This window comes from Peromyscus maniculatus, chromosome 21, assembly GCF_049852395.1.
Source record: "Peromyscus maniculatus bairdii isolate BWxNUB_F1_BW_parent chromosome 21, HU_Pman_BW_mat_3.1, whole genome shotgun sequence".
Lineage (NCBI taxonomy): Eukaryota > Metazoa > Chordata > Mammalia > Rodentia > Cricetidae > Peromyscus > Peromyscus maniculatus.
This window is the reverse complement of record NC_134872.1, coordinates 46,944,997-46,962,711: the sequence shown is the minus strand read 5'-3', so window position 1 is coordinate 46,962,711 and position 17,715 is coordinate 46,944,997. Positions and strand designations below refer to the sequence as shown.

At 41.9% G+C, this 17,715-nt stretch overlaps 1 protein-coding gene and 1 pseudogene across 12 annotated transcripts in view; one reads left to right on the top strand and one right to left on the bottom strand.

The window, feature by feature from the left end:
- The first annotated feature begins 1,866 nt into the window (after positions 1-1,866).
- LOC107400474 (sperm motility kinase Z-like) overlaps positions 1,867-17,715 on the top strand; it is a 29,058-nt gene continuing 13,209 nt past the window's right edge. For 5 of the 12 annotated variants that reach the window (XM_076557626.1, XM_076557631.1, XM_076557623.1 and 2 more), the window contains exon 1: positions 1,891-1,999. The gene's annotated coding sequence lies outside the window, so the exon portion shown is untranslated. Of the gene's footprint in view, positions 2,000-3,211; positions 3,323-15,194; positions 15,737-17,715 lie in introns of those variants that run through there. The other 7 variants (XM_076557627.1, XM_076557621.1, XM_076557629.1 and 4 more) reach the window with 5 other exon arrangements.
- On the bottom strand, positions 15,497-16,007 carry LOC143269940 (peptidyl-prolyl cis-trans isomerase-like 1 pseudogene; annotated as a pseudogene).

Sequence of the window (17,715 nt, the reverse complement as noted above, 5' to 3'; positions counted from 1 at the left end):
AAACTATTCAACCTCCTTAGCCATCAAGAACATGCCAATCCAAACAATTTACAGATTTCATCTTATATCATCATAATGACTTAGGTCAATAAAACAAGTGACAGCTCCTGCTGGCAAGGATGTGGAGCAAGGGGAATATCCTCCATTGCTGGGAAGAATGTAAATTTGTCCAGCCACTATGGACTCCAGTATGGAAGGTTCTCAAGAAGATGTATTGAGGAATCTAATTAACTCAAGATCCAGCTATACCAATCTTGGGAATATACCCACAAATTGTCACATCACACTAAAGAGATGCTTGCTGAACCATGTTTATCCAGGTAGACTGTGTCTTCTTCATCCTCTGTGGATGTCTTACTTTCTTTGCCCTGAAAGACACACAAATAGGTTAGAGAGAGTCTAACATCACAGGACCTTCCTGGACAAAGTAGGGAAGAGAATCCCTGATGCCTGCTGGGTGGCTGCACTGAGAGGTTAGAGGCACCATGTTGGAACACCAAGGGCTCTCATGATGGTGACTACAGAGCCAAAGTAAGCAGAGATGAGACACAAAGGCAGGAGAAGTTTTCCTAATTGCAGCAGGTAAGGAGAGCCTGGGCATTGAGTGGAAGACAGTGTCTTTCTGGAACGTAGAAACTATGTGGATTTTATGCAGGGGCATCTACGTATTTTGAGATATGAGTCAATTCTGGAAGATGCTCATTGAGGGATTATATGACACTTTTAAAAGTTCAAGGTCATGTATCTCATGCTTTTTAGTGTTAAATGAGAGGGGACTATGGGAGAGAAAGAACCACTGATTGACTGTATCAGTCATGGCACTAAAATGTAACTTGACACTGCTTGACTAGAGACACATGCTTAAGATCACACTAATGCTACTTGGAGAGGTGAAGGACCTAGAGAAGAATATCAAGATTGCAAATGCCATATGACCGACTGGACAACTCTGCTGATGTCCACACCTTTATTTCCTCCCCTTATTTGACTTGTGTTTCTTTCTTTTTTTTTAATTTATTTATTTTATTTTACAATACCATTCAGTTCTACATATCAGCCACGGGTTCCCCTATTCTCCCCCTCCCACCCCCTCCCCTTATCCCCAACCCACCCCCCATTCCCACCTCCTCCAGGGCAAATCCTCCCCCGTGGACTGTGATCAACCTGGTAGACTCAGTCCAGGTAGGTCCAGTTCCTTCCTCCCAGCCTAAGCCAAGTGACCCTGCATAAGCTCCAGGTTTCAAACAGCCAACTCATGCATTCAGTACAGGACTTGGTCACACTGCCTTGTTGCCTCCCAAACTGATCAAGCCAAACAGCTATCACACCTATTCAGAGGGCCCGATCCAGCTGGGGGCCCCTTAGCCTTTGGTTCATAGTTCATGTGTTTCCATTCATTTGGCTATTTTTTTTCAATAATTGAGTAAAACCAAAATTTATTATAAGCCACAGTCGTCCTAGGGACCTCCATGCTATATATATAGCCTTCATGGTTCTATGGGTTGTGGTCTGATTGTTCTTTATTTTATATCTAGAATCCACTTATGAGTGAGTACATACCATGACTGTCTTTCTGGGTTTGGGTTACCTCACTCAGGATAAAAAACAATGAAAGCATGAAATTTGCAGGCAAAGGATGGAACTAGACTTGGGTTTCTATAAATCTGAAGTTAAATAAACCCTGCCTCCTGTAAGTAGATCTTTGCCAACTATTAGACCACACATGAGAAAAATTAGTAGTAGTGTAGCTGGCTACAAGAACTTGAGAGAAAAAAATTAAAATCACTATGTATTTTGCCAAGCCTTGATTGGATCATTGCATGTGACATCACATGGAATCCAAGTGATGTAAGCTAGATATCAGCCAATAAAAGGGCGCCACCTAGGGCTGGGCTTTGTGTTTGTACTTCAGAGAAGCAGTTGGTTCTCTGAAGAGCAGTTGGATTCAGTTGTATCTGCTAGATTTGGACTTTTCAAAACCTGTAGGATTCTCAAGTTAGTGAGTACATTTCCCAAGTTTTCAGTTTTTGTTTTTATATATTAGTATCTGTTCATAGCTTTATTGACATCATTGTTTTGGGTTTTGATTTTTGCCTGTAAGTTCTTTTTCCTCATTTCACCTCATTTTCCTTTTATCAACTTCTTTTCTTTGTCATTTTTGCCTTTGTTCTTGTGTAATTTACACACAGAGTGGTATATATCATCTCTATGGCATGAGGAATTTGATCAAGACTTCCCAATCTGACTATGTTGCATATGCTGATCGTATTTACATGATCTATTTCATTTACCCACACATCGATTGTAACAAGTACTTCTTAATGATCTAAGGTTCTTTACTCTGCATGTTTAGGACCCCTAGGAAACAAAATGTGACACTTGTGTTTGTGGAACTGGAATATTTCAAGTAACACTTTGACTTGTTGCAAATGTGTTCCTGAAAAAGGCATTTCATTTTTTTTTGATGTCTGATTATAGGACTTACCTCAATGTTGTGTGTGTTCTCTGCTTTGTGTCAATTTGTATGTGTGGACGAATCCCCCTTGTTCTGCCTGCCAAGTGGTGGGATTAAAGGCATGTGCCACCACCACCTAGCTGTATTTTCTACATTTCATGAGAGGAGGGATGGAATTGCCAGAGCTTACAGAAGGACAGTGATGCTAGGACAGATCTTCCTTTCAGACAAAAGTTCATTAGTAACGATGGACTAGACACTCACTGGGTGTCTGAAGGGGTTTTATTCCCACCAGACAAAGTATGTCTCCATGAACTTCCTGGTTTCTGAGGGGAAAGGAATTGCTTCAATAGCAAGAAGCAGGCTTGGTTATCATGAGAACTATGCTTCATGACAGAGCATGGGTCTTGAATTTAGGCTACTTGAGAAACTCATTGATTGTATTCATGGTGTGGGTGGGAGAGATATGGTCAATGTATGACTTTGTGACAGCAATGTATGTTTGCCTCTTCTGGAAAAATAACAGGAGTGGGGTGGGGAGGGATAGCAGCCCTCTCTGCTAAGGGCATTTGTCCTTAGGGGCAAGAATGTGAACAGAAAAAAAACCGATTTAATAATTAATGTAATAATTTAACGGACAAATAATTTAAAAATTCACTTTGGTTTTTGCTGAGGCTTGATTGGTCCATTGCATGTGACATCACACGTATTCCTTGTGAGGTATGCTAGATCCTAGCCAATCAAAAGGCACTGCCTGAGACTGTGTTTGTCTGTACTTCAGAGAAGCAGTTGGTTGTTGGGAGAGCAGTTGGACTCAGTTGTTTCTCATACACTTGACTTTTTCTCTGACCTGTTGGATCTGGAATAGTGAGTTTAATTCCCAAGTTCTCAGTTTGGGCTTTTGGCAATTGGCATTTATTTATTTCTTTATGTACATTATTGGTTTGGGTACTAATTTTTCCCTGTAATTCCTCTTTCTTCATTTCAAGCTATTTTCCTTTTATCAATGTCTTTGTCGTTTTTGGCTGTGTTCTTGTGTATTTTACAAATTTAGTGTTATATATTAAATGCATAGGATGAGGAATTTGATCATTATTTTGATATTTGTCTGTACAGTACTTTGGTCATATTTATCTGCTATATTTCACTTCCCAACCCATTGAATTGGGACCATATACACAGGCTATCCCCCTGCCTGCTCATGACCTGTAGTGAACAAAATGTGACACTTGTGTTTGTGGAACTTGCTGTTTGTAGTAACGCTTTCACTAATTCCAGGTTTCCTCCTGAATTAGGCATTCCATTCCACTGATGTCTGATTTAGGACTTACCTCAGTGTGTTGTGTATGCTGTGTTCTTTTGTTGTTGATGAACCTTGAGTGTTTCTGCTTAAAGACGTCTTGATCATGAAGTCTGGTCTTATGAATGTGGTATTGAATTTGATGTAAGCCATTAATTACTCTCATTCAGGATTTTCCAATCTGTCACTCAAGGATATTGCCTGATACTAGGATCTTTTTTAAATGTCTTAAATGGTTCGGCAATTAGGGTAATAATTCTTTTAAGAAATGTGCTTGAAAAAAGTGTGCCTTCCCTCAGTTATATGGTCTACTGAAATACTTGTGGATCAGTGCTGCTAGTTGTTGAGATTGGACAAGTTGATTTTCAGTTTGCTGGTTTTGGCTCCTGGGATTTAGACTTGCTGTTTCATATTTATATTTCTGTTCTTACAGTTTTTCTTTATATTTATTTTTCTTCATACAGTATATCCTGACTGCATCCTCACCTCTCTCCACTGCTCCCAGTTGCCCCTCACCTCCTCTCTGCACCAGATCCACTGTGCTCTGTGTCCCTTTAGAAAAGGGCAGGCTCCAAGGGATAGCAACTGACTACAGAAAGACAAGATGTAATATTATATTAAAATATTTGTTTTTGTTCTAGAAACAATTTGTGCTTAAACTATTAGTTCCCTCGTTAAATGCTACCCAATTTTCATTTTTGAAAATTCAATCTTTTATTTCCATATGTTTTTTCTCTCAAGTATAGAAAACATTTTCAAAATTACTGGACTAAATTTGAATTTTTTTTTCATTTTTCTTTATTAACAAATTTTCTACTCACTCTACATACTATCCACAGATCCCACCTCTTACCTCTTCCCACCCCCTTCCCCTTTCTCACAAGCCACCACACATCTCCACATCCCCCAAATCAAGGTCTCCCATGGGGAATTAGCAGAGCCCGGCACACTGAGCCTAGGCAGGTCCAAGCCCCTTCCAACTGCACCAAGGCTGCTCAAGGCGTCACACCACAGGCACCAGATTCCCAATGGCCTGCCCATTCGCCAGGGATGGATGCTGATCCCCCTGCCTGGGTGCCTCCCAAACAGTTTGAACCAACCTACCATTTTCCATATCCAGAGGGCCTAGTCCAGTCCCATGGGAGCTCCAAAGCCAATAGTATACAGATCATGTGCTTCCTCTACTTGTGACCAGTCATCTCTGCATGTCTTTCCATCATGATGTGGATGTCCCCCGACTGCAGAATCCCTCCTCTCTCTCATCGATTGGATTCCCGGAGCTCAGCCTGGTGCCTTGCTGAGGATCTCAGCATCTACCTCCAACTGTCACTGGACAGAGGATCTATGATTACAGCTAGACCAGTCACCAGAGTAGACCAGTCCAGGCACCTCTGGACCACTGCCAACAGTCCAAGGTGGGGTATCCTTATGGATTCCTGAGAGCCCCCCCTCTTCCTATTCCCATGATGTCCTCATCTATCATGGTATCTCCCTCCCTGGCCTCCCACTCTGTCCCTGTTGCGGCTTGACCCTCCCATTTCCCTATGTTCTCATCCTGGACACTTTGCCCTCTACCACCACCAACCCCTCCCCCCCACCAACACCCAGTCCTCTCATATAGATCTCATCCACTGCTCCTTCGCTGTGTCATCCATGTCTCCCACTAAGGGTCTGTTCTTGTTAGATAGCCTCTCTGGAGCTGTGGGTTGCAGTCTGGCCATCCCTTCCCTCACATCTAGTATCTACTTAGGAGTGAGTATATACTATGTTTATCCTTCTAAGTCTGGGTACCTCACTCAGGATGATATTTTCTAGTTCAACCCATTTGTCTGCAGACTTATGATGTCATTGTTTTTCTCTGCTGAGTATCCTAGGCTTTTTGTTTTTCCATGTAAAGTTAAGTTTTGTTATTTCCACGTCTGTGAAGAATTGTGTTAGGATTTTGATGGCGAATGCATGGAATCTGTAGCTTGCTTTTGGTAAGATTGCCATTTTTACTTTGTTAATTCTACTTATCCATGAGCATGGGAGATCTTTGCATTTTCTGATATCTTCTTCGATTTCTTTCTTCAGAGACTTAATTTTTTTATTATTATTATTATTATTATTATTTTACAACACCATTCAGTTCAACCTAATAGCCACAGAATCCCCTGTTCTCCCCCTCTCGCCCACCCCTCCCCCCAGCCCACCCCCCATTCCCACCTCCTCCAGATCAAGGTCTCCCCCGAGGACCGGGGTTGACCTGGTAGACTCAGTCCAGGCAGGTCCATTCCCCCCTCCCAGACCAAGCCAAGTGTCCCTGCATAAGTCCCAGGATTCAAACAGCCAACTCATGCAACGAGCCCAGGACCTGGCACCAATGCACAGCTGCCTCCCAAACAGATCAAGCCAACTGACTGTCTCACCCGTTCAGGTGGCCTGATCCAGTTGGGGGCCCCTCAGCCTTTGGTTCATAGATCCTGTGCTTCCATTCATTTGGCTATTTGTCCCTGTGCTTTATCCAACCTTGGCTTCAACAATTCTCGCTCATATAAATCCTCTTCTTACTCACTAATTAGACTCCCAGTGCTCCACCAGGGGCCCAGCCGTGGATGTCTGCCTTCAGATTCCTCAGTCCTTGGATGGGGTTTATGGCACCACTATTTGGGTGTCTGGCCATCCCATCACCAGAGTAGGTCAGTTCCTGCCGTCTCGCGACCATTGCCAGCAGTCTTTTGAGGGGGTATCTTTGTGGATCTCCGTGGGCCTCCCTAGCTCTCTGCTTCCTCCCCTTCTCACCTTCTCATGTGGTCTTCATTTACCATGGTCTCCTATTCCTTGTTCTCCCTCTCTTTTCTTGATCCAGCTAGGATCTCCCACTCTTTCCCTCGACTGTCGCCCTTCATTGTTCCCACTCATGACCAGGCTATTCATGTAGATCTTGTCCATTTCTCCGTGTCTTTTTTTGGGGTCCCGTTTTCCAGGTAGCCTCACTGGTGATGTGAGTAGCAGTCTAGTCATCCTTGTTCCACATCTAGCATTTTCCTATGAGTGAGTACATACCATATTTGTCTTTCTGAGTCTGGGTTACCTCACTCAGGATGATTTTTTCTAGATCCATCCATTTGCCTGCAAACCGTGTGATGTCGTTGTTTTTCTCTGCTGAGTAGTATTCCATTGTGTATATGTGCCACAATTTATTTATCCATTCTTCAGTTGAAGGGCATCTAGGTTGTTTCCAGGTTTTGGCTATTACAAACAATGCTGATATGAACATAGCTGAGCAAGTGCTCTTGTGGTATGATTGAGCATTCCTTGGGTATATGCCCAGGAGTGGTATAGCTGGATCTTGGGGGAGATTGATTCCCAATTTTCTAAGAAAGCGCCATATTGATTTCCAAAGTGGTTGTACAAGCTTGCATTCCCACCAGCAGTGGAGGAGAGTTCCCCTAGTTCCACATCCTCTCCAGCATAAAGTGTCTTCAGTGTTTTTGATCTTAGCCACTCTGACAGGCGTAAGGTGGTATCTCAGAGTTGTCTTGATTTGCATTTCCCTGATGATTAGGGAAGTTGAGCAATTCCTTAAATGTCTTTCAGCCATTTGGGATTCCTCTGTTGAGAATTCTCTGTTTAGTTCTAAAGCCCATTTCTCAATTGGACTGTTGGTCCTTTTGATGTCTAATTTCTTGAGTTCCTTATATATTCTGGATATCAGTCCTCTGTCAGATGTGGGGTTGGTGAAGATCTTTTCCCATTCTGTAGGCTGTCGCTTTGCCTTGTTGACCGTATCCTTTGCTCTACAAAAGCTTCTCAGTTTCAAGAGGTCCCATTGATTGATTGTTTGTCTCAGTGTCTGCGCTACTGGTGTTATATTTAGGAAGTGATCTCCTATGCCAAGGCGTTCAAGACTATTTCCTACTTTTTCTTCTAGCAGGTTCAGAGTAGCTGGATTTATGTTGAGGTCTTTGATCCACTTGGACTTAAGTTTTGTGCACGGTGACAGATATGGATCTATTTGCAGCCTTCTACACGCTGATATCCAGTTATGCCAGCACCATTTGTTGAAGATGCTTTCTTTTTTCCATTGTACACTTTTGGCTTCTTTGTCAAAAATTATATGTCCATAGGTGTGTGGGTTAATGTCAGGGTCTTCAATTCGATTCCATTGGTCCACATGTCGGTTTTTATGCCAATACCAGGCTGTTTTTATTACTGTAGCTCTATAGTAGAGCTTGAAGTCGGGGATTGTGATGCCTTCAGAAGTTGTTTTATTGTACAGGTTTCTTTTAGCTATCCTGGGTTTTTTGTTTTTCCATATGAAGTTGAGTATTGTTCTTTCCAGATCTGTGAAGAATTGTGTTGGTATTTTGATGGGGATTGCATTGAATCTGTAAATTGCTTTTGGTAAGATTGCCATTTTTACTATGTTAACCCTGCCTATCCATGAGCATGGAAGATCTTTCCATTTTCTGAGATCTTCTTCAATTTCTTTTTTCAGGGACTTAAAGTTCTTGTCATATAGGTCCTTCACTTGCTTGGTTAGTGTTACCCCAAGGTATTTTATGTCATTTTTGGCTATTGTAAAGGGTGATGTATCTCTAATTGCCTTCTCAGCTTCTTTGTCCATTGTATATAGGAGGGCTACTGATTTTTTTGAGTTGATTTTGTATCCTGCTATGTTGCTGAAGGTGTTTATAAGCTTTATCAATTCCTGGGTGGAATCTTTGGGGTCACTCAAGTATACTATCATGTCGTCTGCAAATAGGGAAAGCTTGACTTCTTCCTTTCCAATTTGAATCCCCTTAATCTCCTTATGTTGTCTTATTGCTCTGGCTAGAACTTCAAGTACTATATTGAATAAGTATGGGGAGAGTGGACAGCCTTGTCTCGTTCCTGATTTTAGTGGAATTGCTTTGAGTTTCTCTCCATTTAATTTGATGTTGGCTGTTGGTTTGCTATATATTGCCTTTATTATGTTTAGGTATGTTCCCTGTATTCCTGATCGCTCCAAGACTTTTATCATGAAGGGGTGTTGGATTTTGTCAAATGCCTTTTCTGCATCTAGTGAGATGATCATGTGGTTTTTTTCTTTGAGTTTGTTTATATGGTGTATTACATTAATGGACTTTCGTATGTTGAACCACCCTTGCATCCCTGGGATGAAGCCTACTTGATCATGGTGGATAATTGTTCTGATGTGTTCTTGGAGTCTGTTTGCCAGTATTTTATTGAGTATTTTTGCATCAATGTTCATGAGGGAGATCGGTCTGTAGTTCTCTTTCTTTGTTGCATCCTTGTTTGGTTTAGGAATCAGGGTAATTGTAGCCTCATAGAAGGAGTTTGGTAATGTTCCTTCTGTTTCTATTATGTGGAACAATTTAGAGAGTATTGGTATTAACTCTTCTTTGAAGATCTGGTAGAATTCTGCACTGAAACCATCTGGTCCTGGGCTTTTTTTGGTTGGGAGACCTTTAATGACTGTTTCTATTTCCTTAGGGGTTATTGGACTATTTAAATAGTTTATCTGGTCTTGATTGAACTTAGGTATGTGGTATCTATCCAGAAAAATGTCCATTTCTTTTAGGTTTTCCAGTTTTGTGGAGTAGAGGTTTTTGAAATATGACCTTATAATTCTCTGGATTTCCTCAGTGTCTGTTGTTATGTCCCCCTTTTCATTTCTGATTTTGTTGATTTGGATTCTCTCTCTCTGTCTTTTGGTTAGTTTGGATAAGGGCTTGTCTATCTTGTTGATTTTCTCAAAGAACCAACTCTTTGTTTCATTAATTTTTTGTATTATTCTCTTAGTTTCTAATTTATTAATTTCAACTCTCACTTTGATAATTTCCTGGCGTCTATTCTTCCTGGGAGACTTTGCTTCTTCTTGTTCTAGAGCTCTCAGATGTGCTGTTAATTCACTAGTGTGCGATTTCTCCAACTTCTTTATGTGGGCATTTAGTGCTATGAATTTCCCTCTTAGCACTGCTTTCATAGTGTCCCATAAGTTTGGGTATGTGGTGTCTTCATTTTCATTGATCTCTAGGAAGTCTTTAATTTCTTTCTTTATTTCTTCCTTAACCCATTGGTGATTCAGTTGAGCATTATTCAGTTTCCATGAGGTTGTAGGTTTTCTGTAGTTTTTGTTGTTGTTGAAATCTAGCTTTAAACCATGGTGATCTGATAGAACACAGGAGGTTATTCTGATTGTTTTGTATCTGTTGAGATTTGCTTTGTGGCCAAGTATGTGGTCGATTTTAGAGAAAGTTCCATGGGGTGCTGAGAAGAAAGTATATTCTTTCTTGTTAGGATGGAATGTTCTGTAGATATCTATTAGGTCCAATTGGGTCATGACATCGGTTAAGTCCTTTATTTCTCTGTTAAGTTTCGATTTGGGAGATCTGTCCAGTGGTGAAAGTGGGGTGTTGAGATCTCCCACTATTAATGTGTGGGGTTTTATATGTGGTTTAAGCTTTAGTAATGTTTCTTTTACATATGTGGGTGCCCTTATGTTTGGGGCATATATGTTCAGAATTGAAACTTCATCTTGGTCGATCTTTCCTGTGACGAGGATGTAATGTCCTTCTTGATCTCTTTTGATTGATTTTAGTTTGAAGTCTATTTTGTTGGATATCAGGATGGCTACCCCTGCTTGTTTCTTAAGACCATTTGATTGAAAAGTCTTTTCCCAGCCTTTTATTCTTAGGTAGTGTCTATCTTTGAATTTGAGATGTGTTTCTTGTATGCAGCAGAAGGATGGGTCCTGCTTTCGTATCCATTCTGTAAGTCTATGTCTTTTTATAGGTGAATTAAGTCCGTTGATATTAAGGGATATTAATGACCAGTGATTCTTCATCTCTGTTATTTTTGGTGGTAGTGTGTGTGTACTTCTCTTCTTTGGGGTTTACTGTTGTGGCTTTATCTATTGCCTGTGTTTTCAAGTGTGTATCTGACTTCCCTCGGTTGGAATTTTCCTTCTAGTGCTTTCTGTAGGGCTGGGTTTGTGGATAGGTATTGTTTAAATCTGGCTTTGTCTTCGAATGTCTTGTTCCTTCCGTCTATGATGATTGAAAGTTTTGCTGGGTATATTAGTCTGGGCTGACATCCATGGTCTCTTAGTGTCTGCATTACATCTGTCCAGGTCCTTCTGGCTTTCAAAGTCTCCATTGAGAAATCGGGTGTTATTCTGATGGGTTTACCTTTATAGGTCACTTGGCCTTTTTCCTTGGCTGCTCTTAATATTCTTTCTTTATTCTGTACATTTAGTTGTTTAATTATTATGTGTCGAGGGGACTTTTTTGGGGGGTCTAGTCTGTTTGGTGTTCTATAGGCTTCTTGTATCTTCATAGGCATTTCCTTCTTTAAGTTGGGAAAGTTTTCTTCTATAATTTTGTTGAATATATTTTCTGTGCCTTTGAGTTGGTATTCTTCACCTTCTTCTATCCCTATAATTCGTAAGTTTGGTCTTTTTATGGTGTCCCAGATTTCTTGGACATTTTGGTTCATGACTTTGTTGGCTTTAGTGTTTCCTTCGACTGATGGAACTATTTCTTCTACTGTATCTTCAATGCCAGAAATCCTCTCTTCCATCTCTTGCATTCTGTTGGTTATACTTGCATCCGAAGTTCCTGATCTTTTACTCAGGTTTTCTATTTCCAGCATTCCCTCTGTTTGTGTCTTTTTCATTTTTTCAATTTCCCTTTTCAGATCTTGGACTGTTTCCTTTGTTTGTTTCATTGCTTTTTCATGATTTTCTTTCAGTGCTTTATTGTTTTCTTCCAGGATTTTAATGTTTTCTTCCAGGACTTTATTGTTTTCTTGGAGGGCTTTATTGTTTTCTTCTAATTTGTTTGCCCTTTCCTCTAGTTGTTTACAGCGTTCTTCCAATTTTCTTGTCTTTTCCTCTACACAAGCCTCTACCTTCTTCATGAAGTTACTCATAAGGCTACTTTCTTCTGCTTCTTCCAATTTTTGGTGTTCAGGTCTAGATGTTGGAGGCGAGCTAGGTTCTGGTGATGCTGTATTGCTCTTCATTTTGCTGTATGTACTTCTGCTTTGACGTCTGCCCATCTCCTTGTGATTCCTTCTTGGTCTTATCAGTGGACTTGTTTCACAAAGATCTGACAGACTCAGGAAGACTCTCTCTCTTGTCCAAAAGGGAGTTCTCTTGTCCAACTCTTTGGTCCAGAAGGGAAGTCAGGGGCAAGCTCTGGTCCAGAATGGCAGTCGGGGACAGGCTGGGAGCTGGGGGCCGGTCTCTAAGTCTCAGGAAGTGGGTGGGGTCTTGGGCAGATGGGCTTGGGGGCAGGGCGCGGAGACTGCAGGGGCTGCCTGGGGCTTGGAAATGGGGATCCCTCCCGGTGGGGCTAGAAGGGGAGCTGCCCGGTGGCCAGAAACTGGTGCCAAGTTGGGCAGGCCTCTCAGGAGTGGCTGGTGGCCAGGGATGGGGTCCTGGCTGGACCCAGGCACTCACCTCTGGTCCAGAAGGGAAGTCGTCAGGGGCAGGCTGGGAGCTGGGGGCCGGTCTCTAAGTCTCAGGAAGTCGAGACTTAAATTTTTTAACATTACAGAGCTTTCACTTGCTTAGTTAGAGGTAGCCCAAGGTATTTTATATCATTTGTGGCTATTGTAAAAGGTGATGTTTCTCTGAATTCTTTCTCAGCCGATTTATCATTTGTATAGGGGAGGGCTACCAATTTTTTTTGAGTTAATCTTGTATCCTGCCCCCTTACTGAAGCAGTTTATCAGCTGTAGGAGTTCCCTGGTAGAATTTTTGGGGTCACTTATGTATACTATAATATAGTCTTCAAGTAGTAAAAGTCTGACTTATTCCTTTCCAATTTGTATCCCCTTGACCTCCTTTTGTTTTCTTATTGCTCTAGCTAGAACTTCAAATACTATGTTGAATAAGTGTGGGGAGAGTGGACAGCCTTGTCTTGTTCCTGATTTTAGTGGAATTGCTTTGAGGTTTCTCTCCATTTAACTTGATGTTGGCTATTGGCTTGCTGTAAATTGCCTTTATCATGTTTACGTATGTTCTTTATATTCCTGATCTCTCTAGAACCTTTATCATGAAGGGGTGTTGCATTTTGTCAAAGGCTTTTTCAGCATCCAATGATATGATCATGTGGTTTTTTCTTTCAATTTGTTTATATGGTGTATTACCTTGACAGATTTTCATATGTTAAAATATCCTTGCATCCCTGGGATGAAGCCTAGTTGGTCATGGTGGATAATTTTTTTGATGTGTTCCTGGATTCGGTTAGCCAGTATTTTGTTGAGTATTTTTGCATCAATGTTCATGAGGGAGATTGGCCTGTAAATCTCTTTCTTTGTTGCATCTTTGTTTGGTTCGGGTATCAGGGTAACGGTAGCCAAGTATAAAGAATTTGGTAATGTTCCTTCTGTTTCTATTGTGTGGAATAATTGGAAGAGTATTGGTATTATCTCTTCTTTGAAAGTCTGGTAGAATTCTGTGCTGAAGCCATCTGGTCTGGGCTTTTTTTTGGTTGGGAGACTTTTAATGACCATTTCTATTTCCTTAGGGGTTATTGGTCTATTTAAATAGTTTATCTGGTCTTGATTTAACTTTGGTATGGGGTATCTATCCAGAAAATCATCCATTTATTTCAGATTTTCCATTTTTGTGGAGTACAGGTTTTTGAAGTATGATCTGCTGATTCTCTGAATTTCCTCCTTGTCTGTTGTTTTGTCTCCCTTTTTATTTCTGATTTTGTTAATTTGGAATGTCTGTCTCCAAGCTTTTTGGTTAATTTGGGTAAGGGCATGTCTATCTTGTTGTTTTTCTCAAGGAACCAACTCTTTGTTTCATTGATTCTTTGTATTGTTCTGTTTGCTTCTATTTTTGTTGATTTCAGCCCTCAATTTGATTATTTCCTGATGTCTGTTTCTCCTGGGTGAATTTGCTTTTTCTTGTTCTAGAGCTTTCAGGTGTGCTGTAAAATCACTAGTATGAGATTTCTCCAACTTCTTTATATGGGCTGTATTCTTTATTGCTATGAATTTTCCTCTTAGCACTGCTTTCATAGTGTCTCATAAGTTTGGGAATGTTATACATTTGTTTTCATTGAATTCTCGGAACACTTTAATTTCTATCTTTATTTCTTCCTTGATCCATTGGTGATTCAATTGGGCATTATTCAGTTTCCATGAAATTGTAGGCTTTCTGTAATTTTTGTTGTTGTTGAAATCTAACTTTAAGCCATGGTGGTCTGATAAGATGCAGGAGGCTATTTCAAATTTTTTTGTATCTGTTGAGCTTTTCTTTGTGACCAAGCATGTGGTCGATTTTGGAGAAGGTTCCATGGGGTGCTGAAAAGAAGCTATATTCTTTTTTGTGAGGGTGGAATATTCTGTCTCTATCTCTTAAGTCCATTTGAGTCAAAATGTCTGTTAGTTCCCTTATTTCTCTGATAAGTTTCTGTCTGGCAGACCTGTCCATTGGTGAGAGTGTGGTGTTGAAGTCTCACACTACTAGTGTATGGGGTTTGATGTGCGATTTAAGCTTTAGTAATGTTTCTTTTATGAATGTAGGTGCCCTTGTATTTGGGGTATAAATATTCAGATTTGAGACTTCATCTTGTTGGATTTTGCCTGTGATAAATATGTAATATTCTTCTTGATCTCTTTCAATTGATTTTAGTTTGAAGTCTATTTTATTAGATATTAGGGTAGCTACACCAGGTTGCTTCTTAAGTTCATTTGATTGGAAAGTCTTTTCCCAGCCTTTTATTCTGAGGTAGTGTCTGTCTTTGAAGTTGAGGTGTGTTTCATTTTGCAGCAAATGGATGGATATTGTTTTCGTATCCATTCTGTTTGCCTGTGTCTTTTTATAGGTGAATTGAGACCATTGATTATTAATAGATATTAATGACCAGTTATTGCTAATCCTGTTAGTTTTTGGTGGTAGTGTTGTATGTTTCTTTTCTTTGGTATTTGTTGGTGTGGCACTATCTATTGCCTGAATTTTCATGGCTGTATCTAACTACCTTCGGTTGGATTTTTCCTTCATTTGCGCTGTATAGGGCTGGATTTGTGGATAGATATTGTTTAAATCTGATTTTTTTTCGACCACCAATGGTACTTTATTCTGGAAATTTCTATGTATTACATAGGTATTAACATCCTTCCTCTCAGCCCCACACCCCCTGCACATCCAGAAAGATTAAAAAAAAGATGTCCTGTATGAAATCTTCTTACCTAAAGCCCTGAAGAGTGTCCCTGCGTGTGAGTGAGACTCTGGAAGGACTGGCCTTGTGCTCAGGACTGCCAGTCCTTCCCGGGGGCAAATGGTCAGCGCTCCTTCTTCCTCTTCGAGATCCATTTCTCACCAAAAATCATTACACATTAGCATTCCCCACTTGACACCTCCTTAGCAACTTGATTGCTAGATATATTTTTCATTTGGCAAAAATTCAATATGGCTTTGCGTGGGATTTTTAGTGTCAGAAGCGGCGGTGTTGATGCTCAGGCTCTGCGGGGAAAATAGAGAGCATGTGTATTCCTGGAAGAGCACAGGTTGGAGGCTGAAAGGGCTGTGCAGTTACCGCCTCATCAACACCGCCTGCTTCTCAAGTCTGTGACATTGGCCGGAATACAAAAGCCCCCAAGGACGACCCTCTGCATCATGTTCCGGGGTGTTGGAGTAGGTATGCATGACACCGACACAAGGCACACTATGGCATCGGAAGATGGCTCCCTGGGACCATCTTCGAAGACCTGGGTGTGCCCGAGACAGCATCCCTCTACCCAGAAGGGTATGCCTTAAGGATCTTCACGTCATCCACGGGAAGGTCCTGGGAGTTTGTCTCCACCATGCCCACTCGATTCACCATCCCTATGCCCTGGCACACGCGGCCAAAGATGGTGTGTTTGCCGTCCAGGCACTGGGTGGGAGCGAGGGTCACGAAGAACTGGCTGCCATTGGTGTCTGGTCCTGCATTGGCCATCGCAAGGATCCCAGCCCCAGTGAACTTCAGGTCTGGGTGAGTTCCTCCTCAAACTGTTTGCCATAGATAGATGCGCCGCCTCGACCTGTCCCTGTCGGGTCACCGCCCTGGATCATGAAGTCCTTGATGATCCTGTGGAATTTGGTGTCGTTGTAGTAGCCCCAGTGAGCCAGCTCTGCAAAGTTCTTGCAGGTCTTCGGCGCATGCTTCCAGTACAGCTCCAACACAATGACCCCCGTGCTAGTCTCCAGGTAGACGTTGGGCGGCTGCCAGGTGTCAGGGGGGATCGCCGCCATGCTGAGCGAAAGTAGCCTAAATCTGGTTTTATCATGGAATTTTTTTTTCCATTCTTTTTGTTTGTTTGTTTTACAACACCATTCAGTTCAACATAATAGCCACAGATTCCTCTGTTCTCCCCTTCTCGCCCCCTCCCTCTCCCCCCAGCCCATCCCCCATTCCCACCTCCTCCAGATCAAGGTCTCCCCCGAGGACCGGGATCGACCTGGTAGACTCAGTCCAGGCAGGTCCATTTCCCCCCTCTCCCAGACCGAGCCAAGTGTCCCTGCATAAGTCCCAGGATTCAAACAGCCAACTCATGCAATGAGCCCAGGACCCGGCACCAACGCACAGCTGCCTCCCAAACAGATCAAGCCAAATGACTGTCTCACCCATTCAGGGGGCCTGATCCAGTTGGGGGCCCCTCAGACTTTGGTTCATAGATCCTGTGCTTCCATTCATTTGGTTATTTGTCCCTGTGCTTTATCCAACCTTGGCTTCAACAATTCTCGCTCATATAAACACTCTTCTTTCTCACTAATTAGACTCCCAGTGCTCCACCAGGGGCCCAGCCATGGATGTCTGCATCCAGATTCCTCAGACCTTGGATGGGGTTTATGGCACAACTATCAGGGTGTCTGGTCATCCCATCACCAGAGTAGGTCAGTTCCTGACGTCTCTCGACCATTGCCAGCAGTCTTTTGTGAGGGTATCTTTGTGGATCTCTGTGGGCCTCCCTAGCTCTCTGCTTCCTCCCCTTCTCATGTGGTCTTCCTTTACCATGGTCTCCTATTCCTTGTTCTCCCTCTCTTTTCTTGATCCAGCTGGGATCTCCCACTCTCTTTCCCTCGACCGTCGCCCTTCATTGTTCCCACTCATGACCAGGCTGTTCATGTAGATCTCGTCCATTTCTCCGTGTCTTTTTTGGGGGTCCCGTTTTCCAGGTAGTCTCACTGGTGATGTGAGTAGCAGTCCAGTCATCCTTGTTCCACATCTAGCATTTTCCTATGAGTGAGTACATACCATATTTGTCTTTCTGAGTCTAGGTTACCTCACTCAGGATGATTTTTTCTAGATCCATCCATTTGCCTGCAAACTGCATGATGTCATTGTTTTTCTCTGTTGAGTAGTATTCCATTGTGTATATGTGCCACAATTTATTTATCCATTCTTCAGTTGAAGGGCATCTAGGTTGTTTCCAGGTTTTGGCTATTACAAACAATGCTGATATGAACATAGCTGAGCAAGTGCTCTTGTGGTATGATTGAGCATTTCTTGGGTATATGCCCAAGAGTGGTATAGCTGGATCTTGGGGGAGATTGATTCCCAATTTTCTAAGAAAGCGCCATATTGATTTCCAAAGTGGTTGTACAAGCTTGCATTCCCACCAGCAGTGGAAGACACTTTATGCTGGAGAGGATGTGGAACTAGGGGAATTATCATGGAATATTTTGTTTACTCCGTCTATGTTGATTGAGCATTTTGCTGGGTATAATAATCTGGGTTGGCATCCATGGTCTCTTAGTGTCTGCATAACGTCTGTCCAGGACCTTCTGGCTTTTCTCTATCGTATCTTCAACGCCAGAGATCCGCTCTTCTGTATCTTGCAATCTGTTGGTTATGCTTGCATCTGTAGTTCCTATTCATTTACTCAGATTTTCCACTTCCAGCAGTCCTTAGGTTTGTGTCTTCTTTGTTGTCTTCAGTTTTCAAATCTTGAACTGTTTCCCTCACTTGCT